This window comes from Vipera ursinii (genome assembly GCF_947247035.1).
Source record: "Vipera ursinii genome assembly, chromosome: 11".
Lineage (NCBI taxonomy): Eukaryota > Metazoa > Chordata > Lepidosauria > Squamata > Viperidae > Vipera > Vipera ursinii.
This window is the reverse complement of record NC_139524.1, coordinates 3101647-3116050: the sequence shown is the minus strand read 5'-3', so window position 1 is coordinate 3116050 and position 14404 is coordinate 3101647. Positions and strand designations below refer to the sequence as shown.

At 48.2% G+C, this 14404-nt stretch overlaps 1 protein-coding gene across 6 annotated transcripts in view; it reads left to right on the top strand.

The window, feature by feature from the left end:
* The window catches only part of ANPEP (alanyl aminopeptidase, membrane), a 38032-nt gene that overhangs the window by 2164 nt on the left and 21464 nt on the right, over positions 1-14404 (top strand). Inside the window, exon 2 of one of the 6 annotated variants that reach the window (XM_083370924.1) lies at positions 13932-14029. The exons of the other annotated variants lie outside the window; for them this stretch is intronic. The gene's annotated coding sequence lies outside the window, so the exon portion shown is untranslated. The remainder of the gene's footprint in view (positions 1-13931; positions 14030-14404) is intronic. 6 annotated transcript variants of the gene reach the window in all.

Here is a 14404-nt window from a genome sequence, read left to right as displayed (position 1 = left end):
GGGCCGCGAGGGCGCGGAAGGGATCGCCCGTCCCCGTCGGGCAAGCGGCGCCTCCCGGCTCGCCGCCGCCTCGCTTCGCCCCTCCGGTGGGTGCGGCCCAGGGCCGGGGGCTGCCCTCCGCCACGGGCCGCGGTGGGCGGGGCCCGCCTCCCCCACCTCGCGAGCGGGGCTGAGGAGGAGGAGGAGGAGGCGGCGGCGGAGGGCAAGACGCCGCGACGCTCGGCCGGGGAGCTCCGGGGCGGCTTTTCCCGCTGAGTTGGGCTGGCGCGGCTGCTGCGGGCAAAAGGAGGCGACTCTGCCCCAAACGCGATTAGGAGGCCGAGGAAGCGTCTGCCTCAGCCCGCGGTTCCCCTCCCGCTCTCTCTCTCTCCTTTCTTTCTTTCTTTCTTTCTTTCTTTCTTTCTTTCTTTCTTTCTTTCTTTCTTTCTTTCTTTCTTTCTTTCTTTCTTTCTTTCTTTCTTTCTTTCTTTCTTTCTTTCTTTCTTTCTTTCTTCCTTCCTTCCTTCCTTCCTTCCTTTCTTCTTTCTTTCTTTCTTTCTTTCCTTCCTTCCTTCCTTCCTTCCTTCCTTCCTTCCTTCCTTCCTTCCTTCCTTCCTTCCTTCCTTCCTTTCGGAAAATTTATATTGCCGCCTACTCGCTCAAGGCGGCTTACAGGAAATAGTGTTGCCTCATTCAGATCCAACTCTTTTTCAGGGGCCGCTGTGCCAACTTTCAGCCTCTTTCCCTGCTACACGTCTCTCTGTGTGTGAGTGTGTGAATGTGTGTTGTAGGAGCTGAATCTCCCTGCCCCCCCCCCCCCCGTCCAACTCCGACCCGAGCCTTCGGGGCTTTGGGGAGCGCACAGCGCCCCCCCCACCACTCGGGCCCCGAGGCTGCTGGGCGTCCTCTTTGATCAGGGAAGGAATGAATAAGAAGCTGGAAATTTTGCCCTCCGGGGTAAGGTTTGAAATCCTGCGTGGATCCTGGTGGAGCCTCTGGCCAGGCCTTGTCAGGCAGGGGTGTTGCCAAACACAGCAGCCCCCCAGAATCGCAGGGCGAGGCCCCTGCACAGGCAAGGTGGCTGCTGCCTACAAGAGGCCAGGGTGTGAGCGGGGCAGCCCTGCATCGGGCGCAGTTCTCGAAAGGGAGAAGTCAGCATTTCTTTCTGCCCATTGCCCCACAGCAGTGGGGTGGGGGCAGAAGCAGAGATAGCGTGCGCTGCCTCTCTGGGCCCCTCTACACTTTGTTAGTTCATTAACCAATCTCCTTATTATCACAATGTGTTCCTTTCACAATCTCATCTAATCACTTTCACCGAACTGATAATGCCCTGATAATGCCCTGCCCGTGGCTAATTTCTACTCTGCTTGTGCCAACAGCATTTCATAAACAGATAGGAACACCACTTGGAAAGATACTTTGCTCAGGAGCCCATCGAAGCCATGAAAATGCTGTCATAAAAGAAGCCATAAAAATAAAAAAGATTTTCTGAAGGAAATTGGCTCAGCAAGGGGGGAGGGGTAGTGATGAAGACACCTGGCTAGAAACTGGGACCCAGTAAATCATGAAGCCAAGCAGTTGACCTTGGGCCAGCCACTCTCTCTCCGCCCTATGAAGCAATCAATGACAAGTCACTTCTTAAAAACTCCCAAGAAAGACTAGGCAGTTTCTGAGAATCGGACATGATTGAGCAGAAGATAAAAATAGGCACTTAGAAGGAGCTTTTAACAAGAGCCTGCTTGACGTTGTGCTTAGGCAACAGGCTAGAAACTGGGAGACTTAAGTTCTAGTTCTCGAGCAGTGGTGGGATTCAAATAGGTGAGCAACCGGTTCTGTGTGTGGATGCCGCTTCCAGAAGTCCGTTCTGGGCCTGGGCAACAAAACATTAGCTACCAGTCTGGCTGAAGTGGTGCGAACCAGCTGAATCCTGCCACTGGTCTCGAGGCACAGAGCCAGCTGGTGAACCTGGGCCAGTCACACTCTCCCAGCCCTGGGAAGCAGGCAATGGAAAGCCAAAAAACTTGCCAAGTAAGTGCAGGGACTGGTTCAGGTGGCCACCTGACTCAAAGATACACAGGGAAAAGGAAGAAAGAAAGAGAAAGGAAAGAAAGAGAAAGAAAGAAAGAAAGAAAAGAACCACCCAGAGCAGAGCAGGGGTAGGCAACCTCGGCTCTTTTATGACTCGTGGACTTCAACTCCCAGAATTCCTGAGCCAGTCCACGAGTCATAAAAGAGCCGAGGTTGCCTACCCCTGACCCAGAGAGAGGCTCAAAAGGTCTTCTCAGGAGCTTCGGATCTCTGCAAGTGGCTCTCGCCCATGCCAGGCTCCAGCCCAGGAGGCTGCCAAGGGCACCAGCCTGATCTTTGGCTTCCTGACTTGGGCCCAGCACAAGTGGAGCAGCTGTTTCCAGACCGAGGGTCAGGACTCATTCTCTAGTATAGAAGACCTGCCTCTGAGGGCAACGTTTCTGCTGCTGCCTGAAAAAGCGTCCACTTCTCTGGCTTCAAGCTTTGCTTCGGCTCTTTCTGCCCCTCCTCCCCGCCTGCCCCCCACCTCTCTGGCAAGCTGTTAACCAAGCCCCTGGCTGGGATTAGCCTTTAAGACAGGCAAGGGATCCCTAGTGGTCTGCGGGCTGCATCGGGGCTTCTCTGAAAAGGCTGCCCTGGGGGGGGGGTGTCTGCTGGGCGGGAAATTGCCAGGAGGAACTGGGCGGCCCTTTGAAGCTCTGGATCAGAAGAGGAAGCAACGTGGTTCCCCTTCCTCTGAGTAACCCGCCCTGGGAGGCAGAGGAAGATGCAGCCAGGGGAAAACAAACAAAACAGCTGTTTGGCCCTTCCAGCAGCACAAGCTTTTCCAGTTGTTTGCTGCATGAACGGATAGCTCAATTCAAACTTATAGAAACATTAATGCTGGGAAGGAAAGAGAACATGAAAAACAAATACAGCACCCATCTCATTTTTCCCAGTACTGCTACTTATTAGAATAACAGTGTAAGAGAGTTGGAAGGGAACTTGGAGGTCTTCTAGTCCAACCCCTTGCTAGGGAAGGAGCCTCATACCATCTCAGACAAATCGTCGTCCAATTCCTTCCTGGGTCGTATGGTATTATAAATAGTTTTGCTCCGGCAAGACGTGGAAAGGCATATTTGAGTCTCTGCCTGCCACACAAAGGTCGGCTTTCCCCATGGCTGAGATCATATTTCATAGTTTCAGCTGTCACTTTGCGGATTAAAGTTGCCCAAAGATAGCCAGGGTGTTTGCTTGCCTTGCTCAGTGTATTCTGTGTGCCAGGAAGAGCAGCCAAGTGGGCACTGGGGGGGGCATTTGTGAAAGCGGGTTCTTTGCGGGTGGCGGAGGGCGAGGATCCCCAGTCGGGTGTTGCTGAATGGCTGAGCCTGACTGCAACCTGGAGGAGCTACTCGCAAGGAAAGGCCGTTAGCATTTGGCTGCTTTTCCTGCCCAGGAGCAGTTTCCCCGGTCAGAAAGCAAAAGGACGCCATGGTTCTATATCCAAGGTCCAAGGAGGGGCCAAAGGGCAACTCCTTAGCTAGCCTGTACCTGCCCCCTTGGCGTCACTCGCGATTTCTCAGCGGAGCCGGTTCAGGGACGGGACTGGCCACAGCCACAGGAGATGAGCTGGGATTCCTCGGAGCTCAGGATGCACCTCCTGGCTTCCTCTTCTGAGGAGGTTCAAGTCAGAAAGAGCTTTCCGGTTGATTGCTTCAGCCACACTTGCCTCTGCAAGCACTGAAAGAGTTTTGGAAGCGCTTAGTGTGTTTCTGGCTTTCTGTCTGAAGGCAGCCCACCAGCTTCTGGCTCTTTGTTCTCAAGGGCTCTTTCCCTCCAGCCTCTGGGGTGCCCCGCCTTTGATTCAAGAACTTGAAGAGCCACGGGGCCCTCTTCTGCAGCAGAAGACCCGGTTCCAGACCACTCTCGGTGCCTTAGCCCAAGGGCCTCTTCCCCGCAGCTTCCTCCAGAGAGGGGAAAATAGGACTTCCTCTTCTGGGCCATTTTTCTGTCTTCTCCACCCCAAGACAAGAAAAGCACCGATGTATTGGCAACCTTTGTCTGGCTCTTCATAAGGACTTCAGTCTGTGTAAGGGCTGCCAGACCTGCCATCCGACCGGACATCCTCCCTGCCCTGGCTTTCACACAGACTGCCTCCTGCCACTCAAGAGGGGATCATTTCACTCTTTCTCCCAGTCCGTCAGAAGGATGTAGGAGTGTTCAACCTTGGCAACTCGTTGACTTCAGTTCCCAGAAGTCCCCAGGCAGCATGGTCGGTTGCCGAGTCCTGGGAGTTGAAGTCCACATATCTTTGCCAGGTTGGACACATGTGATGTACACGATCTAGCTTCCTTTAGGTTCTCGGAGCCGAGGGATGCAGAGGTTGCATTACGCTCCCTCCCGTGAATGGGTAGCTTGCTGTTTTTAAACGTGCAGGCAGACCTCCAGGAGACAGACGTAGCCCGGGTCTCTCAGCGTTTCTCTTTTCTAAGCAAACACATTTCCCCCCAAGGGTTCTTTTCACCCCTGCTTTGCAGAACGAAGGCTCCCTCCCTAAAATCCAGTGGTTTTCTTATATTTTTTACCAGACTGGAGCAATAACAGGAAAAGGACATCAGATGCAATCATTCTGAAACATTTTCATTTTGGAAATGTTGAAATGATTTTAAATGGGAGGAATATTACTGGGATGGGCAAGCAGGAGAAGGAAAAGAAATACCCATATTTTTGTATACTTTAGTTATGCTGTAAATTCCTACACAATTCTTTTGTAGATTTTAAATAACTGGAGTCTCAGTATATTTCAACCATCCGCTCTCTTCTTCCTTGGTTCATAGTTTATGAAGTGGGGCGGTTGGTCTGAGCTTCAAAACCTTGTTGGCCGATCGGCCTTTTCGGCAGCCTCCCTTTTGTCGGAGGTTTCAGCTTACAAGTTGCTTATCAAGTTTTTCTTTTTTAAAAAAATTATGAACCAGTCAGACTAAGACAGTTGTTGGAACTCATGTTCATCGGGGGTGTTTGCTAAAATGGAATTTGGGCAGAGAAGAAAAAGATTTCATATTCAGAGTGGATTAATGGAAGCATGATTAAGCAAAAGGAACCTTGGCAGCAGCTATTCCTTGAGTTGTTCCTTCCTCACACTTTATGAGATAGATTCATAAGCAGGTGCAATTAATAAGTGGATTATTTTATTGTTTAGATTTCATCTGTCTTTAATTACATCTCACCTCCCGAAGAATGCCTGCCTTGGATTACTGCAGGCAAGAGTTCTGGCCTTTCCCCCTCAACAACCCTGTGGATACGCACTGAGAACTCCCCAGGGTGTGCATTTGTATGTGTGATCTAGAAGGAGTTGCAACCAGTTCTGGGGGTTTGGGACCAGGTGGAGCTTTCCAGTTCAGGCTATTAAAAACTCTTGCTCTCTTGCCTAAGCTCCTCTGCTTGTTTGGATAGTCTCTTGAGAAGGAAAGCAATCAGTGGTACATCAGAGCTGCTCTGATCTAAAAGTAATCCCAATGACAGTACTATTATTATTACTACTACTATTGTTACTGAGAATAAGAATGAAGAACTGGGCATGTTAACAGGCAGTGTAGAACCCCGGTTGCCTCAAATATTTCGGTTTGGTTAGATCAGGGGAAGGCAACCTTAGCTCTTTTATGACTCGTGGACTTCAACTCCCAGAATTCCTGAGTCAGCTATGCTGGCTCAGGAATTCTGGGAGTTGAAGTCCTTGAGCCATAAAAGAGCCGAGGTGGCCTACCCCCGTCCTAGGGTCTCTGCTTGATCAGCTGGAAGCAGGAGTGCTGGTCCTCGCCATCAGGGGTTATTTGGAGGCGATCTTCCCCTTTTCACAGATAAGCATCTGTTCACCTTCAGACTTCTGGACACACACTTCCTCCTTTGGAACTTCCTCCTCTTTGCTCTACCTGTTTACGTGTTCTGGAGGCGGAAGTTAGAGAAAAGAGCCAAAAATGGCAGAAAAGCTTTTGCTAAACGAAACGATGCAAGGTTCTTCATCTAGGAAAAGGAAATCACGTGCTCAGAAGAAGCCCCGCATGGCAATGGCACAGGTAGTCCTTATGTCTAATGACTTATTTAGTGACTGTTTGAAATTATGACGGAGCCCCTTCCAACTTCCTTCTGATCGCGTCACGCAACTGCATTTCGGGCACTTGGCAATTGGTTCATTTTTATGGCAGGTTGCACCATTCCGTGGTCACATGACTGTGATTTATGACTCCCCCCCCCAGTTTTACACTGATACATGACAAAAAAAACATCCATGAGAATGACTTGCTTTATAGCTATAACATTCACTTAATGACTGCTGAAAAATCAGGTTGGTGATGTGGGTGCTTCTGACTTATAACGGTCATGGTTTCTGGGAAATTCTGGGCTCCATTACAGTCTTAAGTCGAGTACTACATCTACTGTACTTGTGAAAAAATTCTTGAAATAGGAAGTAATTACAAACTGAATTCGGGTCTCCTTGCAACGTGGCTGCAAAAACAGGCAAACGCAACCTTAGTCTGTTTTCAATAGATTTATTTCTGTGTTGGATTCCTATACTGCCAAGCTGCATGTTGCATGCTTCTTTGCAATAGCAATATAGAAGAATATACACTAATCAATAAAACATCATCCATAATACCAAAGCATTTGGCAAAAACCAATTTCACGTTGGCATGTGTTGGGCTTCCCGTGGGCGGGTGGCAAGGTGGCACAGCTTGGCTTTTGCTGCTTTCTGGAATGATGTTGGTCTGTGCCATGCCAGTTTGCTGGATGATACTGGAGGCCATGGTGAGAGTGTGGGCCATAGCAAGGATCAAAGCTCTCAGGGTGCTGAACCTAGAGGGATACTGGTGGAGATAAACCCCAGGCAGGAGGGGTCCTACTGGGATGCCTCCAGGTTGGGCTGACCTGCCCCCTTGGAGGTCTTCTATTTAGTCCAACCCACTACACAAGCAGAAGACTTGATACCTTTGTCAGTTGGCGGACCAGAGGAAAAGGAAGGGGGAAGTATTTTACATGCGTGTGTGCGCACAGGGCCGTGAACGTGCACGTGCTGCAAATGGTTTTTGCATGGTGCAGGGCCTTGTTTCTGCGCCCTTGGCATGGCGGTGGCCGTTTTTGCGCTTCACAGCGCAGCGGCGTCCCGTTTTTGTGCCTTGCAGTGCAGCAGTGCCCTGTTTTTGCACCCTGCAGTGCGGTGGCATCCCGTTTTCATGCCCCGAGGTGTGGCAGCGTCCCTTTTTTGCACCCTGAAGCACGGCCCATTTTTACACCCTGTTTTTGTGCCCCGTGGCTGTGGTACTAGCGCAAGTGGGGGTATGCACGCACAAGCACGTGCACTGGCCAGCCTTTCCTGTGGCCCGGTGGCCAGTAGGCCACAGCCCACTACTAGGCTGTAGCCCAGAGGTTTGGGACCTCTGCTCTATACTATTCTGGACAAATAGCTATCCAGTCAACTGGTTAATTGTTCTCACTGTCAGGAATTTTCTCCTTAGTTCAAGGTTGCTTCTCCTTGATCAGGCTCCATCCACTGCTTCTTGTCCTGCCTTCTGGTGCTACCTCAATCCATGCTTCTCATGAATTCTTTACCCTTCCTGCATATGAAATCTATTGGATGAATTCTATGCTGCCTCAATCATATAAGTGGCTCTAGGCAAATTAGAGTATATTAGAACAATAGAAACAAGTTTTTTAAAAAAGAACAACTAATTAATATATTGTGCTATGTCAGAGAAAGAAATACAAAAAAGAGTGTGGAGTTACAGAGCAATTATGCCGCGGGGCTTGTTGACAAATCTACATTTTAAGGTCTTTCCTGAATGAAACTGCTCCAGGGCCATGGAGACTCCAGGCGCGCCTCTTCCGCAAGGCAGCTGCAGCCACCAGAATTCATAGCTCCGAGTCCAAAAGCGATGTAGTTTTAAGGATGGAATGTGCGCTTGCAAGATTGAAAAGGCAGGGCGACATAACTGGAGAGGGGCAATCCTCCATGTGAATGGGTCTGAGCCAGAAAAAGCTTTAAAGGTGATTAGCACGCGAAAGCTTACTAGCAGCCATTGCAGCTTGAGCAGTAATGTTACTTGGTGAATCAAGGATTGCCCAGAACTGCTGGTGCCATCTGTAACTTCTGAATGGTCTTCAAAACTTGTCTCTGTAGAGTGCATTGCAATAGGCCAACCATGAATAGCTTGAGTAGGTCCTCCCAAACTGAGGAAGTGGGTCATTAGTGCACAATCTGGCCACAAATGCCATCTGCTCTTCAGTCAAGACTTTGGCATGAGCCCCAAATTACTTGTCTCTTCCATCTGGGGAAGTACAGTTCCATCAAGAAGAATAGCTGAAAGGTCTCCAGCAATGGAGGGCCAAAGAATCCACAGCCACTCAAGTCTTCTTCAGCCTGAGCTTGTGCTATCCCGTCCAGAGGTCACAGCATCCACGCCCCAAGACACAAGTTCAACAGCACCTATGCAACTGGGCGGCCTCTGCATGTTGATGATACTTGATCCCATGCCAGTGAATAACCTCATCCAGGAACCTCATGTAGATGTTGCAGAGGATAGCTTTGCTCTCATTTTCAAAATCTCTGCCTGTGTAAACATGTTGGTGGTGATTAACTTGAATCAACCTGTTGTTTGTGATTAGTGCAGCATCTTGTATCAACTTAGCTGAATGAAAATAGGTCAAACAGGTTGTTGTGCTACTGAGGCAAGTTTTCATGCTTCTGACATGGCTTCTTTGGTGAGCTCCCAAGCATAACATCCCTGCCACCGCCACTGCCACCCAAACCAGCTCTTACCCACCACCATAGAGGCAGCTGCACTTTGCCTGACCAAAGAGGAAACTAGGATGCAGACCTGGTCTTCTTAGAGGAGTGGCACAACTGGGCCAAACTGAAGACCAGGAAGTTTAGAACAAAGAACAGATTTGTTAAGATTCCATGTCATGCCAGCAATTTTGGAAACTATTGTCATAATTCCAGCCTCCCTTTTTTAGGGAACTTATTCAGAAGAAGATGTAGCTTCCACAACTGAGTTATCAAAAAGGGGAAAAGGAAATAGAACAGAGAACAGAGAATAACAAGGATGGAAGGGACCTTGAAGGTCTTCTCGTCCAGCCTTTGCTTGAGTAGGAGACTTTATACCATTCTGGACAAATGGCTGTCCAACCTCGTCTTGAAAACCTCTAGTGATGGAGCACCCACAATTTCTGAAATCAAGCCATTCCACTGGTTAGTTTTTCTCACTGACAGGAAATTTCTCTTTAATTCTAGGTTAGATCTCTCTTTGATTGTACTTGGATAAGCAGCAAAATATTCCAAACCAAGAAAGAAAAGTCCAGCTGTGGCGACTCAGCTTCCAGATCTCCCTCTGATAATCTTCCACCTGCTGCTTTTTGTCCTGCCCTCGGGGGCTTTGGAGTTCAAGCCCCTCTTCTCTGCCAGAGCCCCTCAAGGACTGGAAAACCGCTATCATACCACCCCCAATCCCTCTCTTCCTTAGACTGGACAAGCCCAGTTCTCCCAGCTGTTTGTTGTTTTAGCCTCCAGACCCTTTATTGTCTTTTTGGCTCTTCACTGCACTCTTTCCAGGGTCTCAAGACCTGTTCTGCATCATGGTAACCAGATCCAGATGCAGTAGTGTCACTTTTTGTGATCTTGTTGCAGAGTTTCTCTCTCAGTTGATGTCAGAGTAGTTAAAGTCCCCCATTACTACTGTAGTGTGCTTCCTGCACACCTTAGCTAAATGGAAAGCAAAACGTTCATCTCTCCGCTTGGTTGGGTTGCTTGTAGTGCACACCTATGGCAAGGTCATTTTCCCCCCTTTTGTTTTAATCCAAACGCGTTCAAGAAGGCTTTCATCCTTGGGTTTTGTTTTGGGGGTGGGGTTTTTTTTTTTGCATTTCTGTAGAGGTGTTATTTCTTACCTATAACGCAACTCCACTTCCTCTTTTCTTAGGTCTGTTTGTTTTGAATAGTTTAAATCTCTGTAGATGTAGTTCCAGTCATGGGTTTCATCCCACCCAGTTTGGTCATAGCAACAATATTGTACCTGCCCTCACCTACTAGGCCTTGAAGTTCACCCTGTTTGTTCCTCATGCGTCAAGTATTTAGGCATCTGCGTCATTTTTGAGTGGCTCTAAGTTTGCTTCCTGTTTCTTCTGTTTTGTATCTGAGATCCCCTTCTTTCTTACACTTTGTTCGCTGCCTTGGGTTTATGTTTGGGATTAAGTCCTAAAACCTCCAATTTTAATTTAAAGCCCTTCGGCTAAGCCAAGCCAATCATTTTCTAGAAACGTTCTTTGTGGTTCTTATGAAGCACAGAAACCCTTCCATTGCACGTGCCTCACAGATCACGCATGTGTGCCATTGTGAGATCGAGAGTTGTTGAATATCCCGGCCCTGGCAGGAACTTTCAATGCACCTCCGCTGGTTCAAAAATTACCTCTGTAATGTTTTACAGACCCCCCCTCCCTCAAACAAAGTGTGTGGATATGTAAATCCTGTCCAAGGTTTAGACTCGATATTTAAAATGTATTTGATTGGCTTCAGCAGAAGTCATTTGTTGAAATGGAAATGCTTCTTACTTCATCTGCAGCTAGCTCTGTCCGTGATTTGACTGGAATGACACAACAGAGGGAGGAAAACCAGCCTGGGATTCCAGGTCAGGTTGACCCGGAACTCACAGAAGTGACTGCAAAGAAACTTTACTTTCACAACCTTCTCCAAAATTCAAGAGCACCGAGCTATAGAGACATGGTAGGAGGAGAACCATGTTTGTCTCTGCTGGGAAAAATCAGGAGTGTGGGAACTGCTTCTCTGACTAGCAAATTGTATTAAAAGGCGTCCCTTCGTGGGCCTTGTTCCAGCCCTGTGGAGCAGCTGGCCATCAATCTCAGTTGGGGAATGCTGGCGGGGAGCCGGTTTTAGGAGGGGCTCCGCTGTGGAGTCCTTGTTGCTCTGAGGGCTTGCAGACCTTTCCTTCCCCAACAGGGTGGGAGGGAGTGTGGGGTTTGCTCCCTGTTTCTGCGGGGTCTCTCTGAGTCCTGGGGATCAGAGGCACAAGCCTTCTTAGGGATGTCCCCCCCCTTTTCAAACAGCATTCCCAGCCACCCCCGACTGCTTTTCCTTCCTGTTCACATTCTGAAGCACCATTAGGGACTTGCCTCTCCCAAGCACTGGGAGCAGACCTTTGTGTGTGCTGTAAGCGCTGCTGCTGTTTGTTTGATCCTTTGGCACAAAGTATATTGCAATTTCATTTTTGCTTTCTCTGTATTGAGTTTTTTGTGGTTGTTTTCATGTACTGCTTTTAATCCTCTTATTGGAAAGGGTTTGTAAGCCACCCTGAATTTCCACAATGAGAGGGGCATATAAATCTTAGTAAATTCACACCAAGGAAGCCACTTTAATATAGTGGAAAAGGCATTAGACTAGAAAACTGGAGATTGTGAGTTCTAGTCCTGCCTTGGGCATGAAGCAGCTGGGTGGCGTTGGGCGAGCTCCTCTCTCTTCCCGCCCTGGAAGGAGGAGTCCAGGACCAACCCCTTCTGAAAATCTTTCCTTGCAGTCGCAAGGAGTCAAGACTGATTCAAAGCCCCCCCCCCGGCTCCCGAAACCAAGACAACACCCCATAACACACTGTACGCACATGCTGCTGTTGAAGTAGCATTTTCATCCGTATTCTGACACCGTCCCAGGACAACCGCAGACATTTAATCTCTGTGCGGTTCACCATCCAAAGTGCTGGTGGTCGTGGAAAGGGCTTCAGAGGTGCTCTGTGGCTTTTCAGGTGGATGAAGAGGTGACCCTCCCCTCCAGGTCAGTCCCATTGGCCACCTCTCTGCTGATGCCTCCCCAAAACATTGTAACACCCAGCCTCAGATTCCTAGAATCATAGGGTTGCAAAGGAGCTTGGAGGTCTTCCATCCAGCCCCTTGCCCTGGGCAAAGAGCTGCCAAGTCTTTTCTTGAAAACCTCCCACGGCATCAGGAGGCAGGCTCTCCATTACTTTGTAGCTCTGACAGGAAATTTCTCCGTAGTTCAAGTTTGGCTCTCCCTCTGCGAAGCTTCCACCTCTTGGTTTTTGACTCACCTCTATGGGGCACATACCCACACCTTCTTCTTGGGAGGCTGCCCTCCTGTCTCCCCTTAGCCTTCTTTCCCTTAGGCTAAACAGACCGTGTTGCTGTAACTTCTATTCATAGGAGTCACCTTCCAAGCGCCTGGCCATCTTTGTTGCTCTTCTATGCACTCATCATCTTTTTTGTATCATGATGACCAGAACTGGACACAATATTCCAAATGTGGCCTCACTAGTGCTGTACAGAGTGATACTATCACTTCCTGTGATCTTGATGCTATCCCTCTTCTGTTGATCCAGCCTAGGACTGTTTTGGCTTTTTTGGCAGCTGCAGCACACGGCTGGCTCGTGTTTAAGCAGCTGTCCATTAGGACTTCCTCTCGCAGTTACTGCTGTTGAGCCAGGTACCACCTGTTCTCTACCTGCGCATTGGGTTTTTCTTGCCTAAGTGTAAAACCTTAGTTTTCTCACCACTGAACTGCATCTTGTTGGATAGGGCCCAATGCCCAAGTCTGTCAAGATCCTTCTAAATCTTAAGCCTGGGTTAGCAATTTTCCCCAGCTTGGTGTCGTCTGCAAATTTGATGAGTTCTCCTTCTACCATTTCATCTAAATAGTTTGTGAAGATGTTGAAGAGTCCTGGGCCCAAGACAGAACCTTGAGGTACCCCAGTGCATGCTTCCCTCCATGTACTGTAGATGTAGTTCTATTAAGCACTATATGGTGAGTGCAGTTGGTTTACTGCAGTAGTGTCTATCCCACACACTATCCCAAGAAGTAGGCTGTGGTCTACTTTGTCAAATGCCTTACTGAAGTCTAAGTAAACTATATCCATGGCATTTCCCTGATCTACTAAATTAGTCACTTTATCAAAGAAGCCAAAGAGGTGTGTTTGACATGACCTGTTTTTAACACATCCATGCTGACATCTAGTAATCCCCCTTGTTGATGTCTAGATGCTCAGAAGGCCACTGCTTGATTGTCTTTTCCAGGATTTGCACAGGTATTGATGTCAAGCTGATTGGACCATTGTTTCTTGAATCGATGTAAGTTTGAAACAGTATAGTAAAATACAGTAATGAAATAACAATAAAATGACGCAGAAGTCAAAATACAGTGAAGTGAGGTAATAAGGTTCACTCAGATGGTTAGGTTCAAGTGGGAATAAATCTTCAAAGGCGAAGATGTTCTAGTCAGCTGGGATCTCTGAAAAGATATATTGCAGAGAATGCAGTCCAGTGGAGAAGAAAACCAGGAGGGATCTGAAGAAGTCAGTGTGGTTAAACAAGCAGCTTTAATAGTCTGGCAACGAGAATGTCTGTGGAAAGGAGATTCCAGAATGTACTTCCTGTCAGTGGAAGAAAACTCTCAGAAATGAAGTGAGAGATCACAGTGCCGAAACACATCAAGACATCAATGTCAACAAAAGGGCTGGTGGACTCCCAACTTCTTTCAGTAGGAGAAATCTGAGCAGATGAGGGGGAAAAAAAAGCAGAGGAACTCTCCGATTTTGCTTCTGTCTTTGCATCCAAAGGAATGGGTGGTTTCAGCGATGCAGACTGCAAACGAACCCAAACAGGAGAGGGGTGAAGGAACTTTCAGCTAATTGGAAGACCCACCTTGAAAAGCTGCCAAGACCTCTGCCAGCGATCATTTGGGGGGGGGGTTGGTCTGGAGAACTGGGGAGAAGCCACAGAACTGGAGGTTCCTGGTGATTTCTCACCAGGGAAAGAGGTGATTGCTGCTAATAAAACAGACATTCAATAAGCATCTCAAAGCAGTGCCAAGAGTCAGCGTGATTTTGTAAAAAAACCCCAGGACAGGTGAATCAAATTTTATCTTCGTTTTTTGACAGGTTCACTGGTGGAGAAGAAGAATGCTTTGATTATAATATACCTTTGACAAGTTCCACATTCTCATTGCCAGACTATTAAAGTGTGGCACTACAGTAAGGTGGGTCTACAACTGGTTGGTTAACTACATTCAGAGAGTGATATTAAGTTGCAAAGTGGTAACTTGTAAGTTTTCATGGGGATTTCTCTTGGGCCAGCACACATTACACAACATTTTTAGTAATGACCTAAATAATGGACTTCATGGGCTGCTTACTGGATTTGTGGATGAAGTAACAGCTGAGTTGGTTGCAGTCTAATCGGGATGAGTTGAAAGACTGAGTTTAGAGAAAAAAGTCGTATTCTAATAGGGAAAAGTCTAAGTTTATTCCAGTTAGGGAGGAAAAGATGTAGAAATTGATGGGAGATGAATGACTTGGAAGCACCAAATTGAAGCAGGACTCGTAGTTCTTGACCACAAGCTGAGCATCAGCCT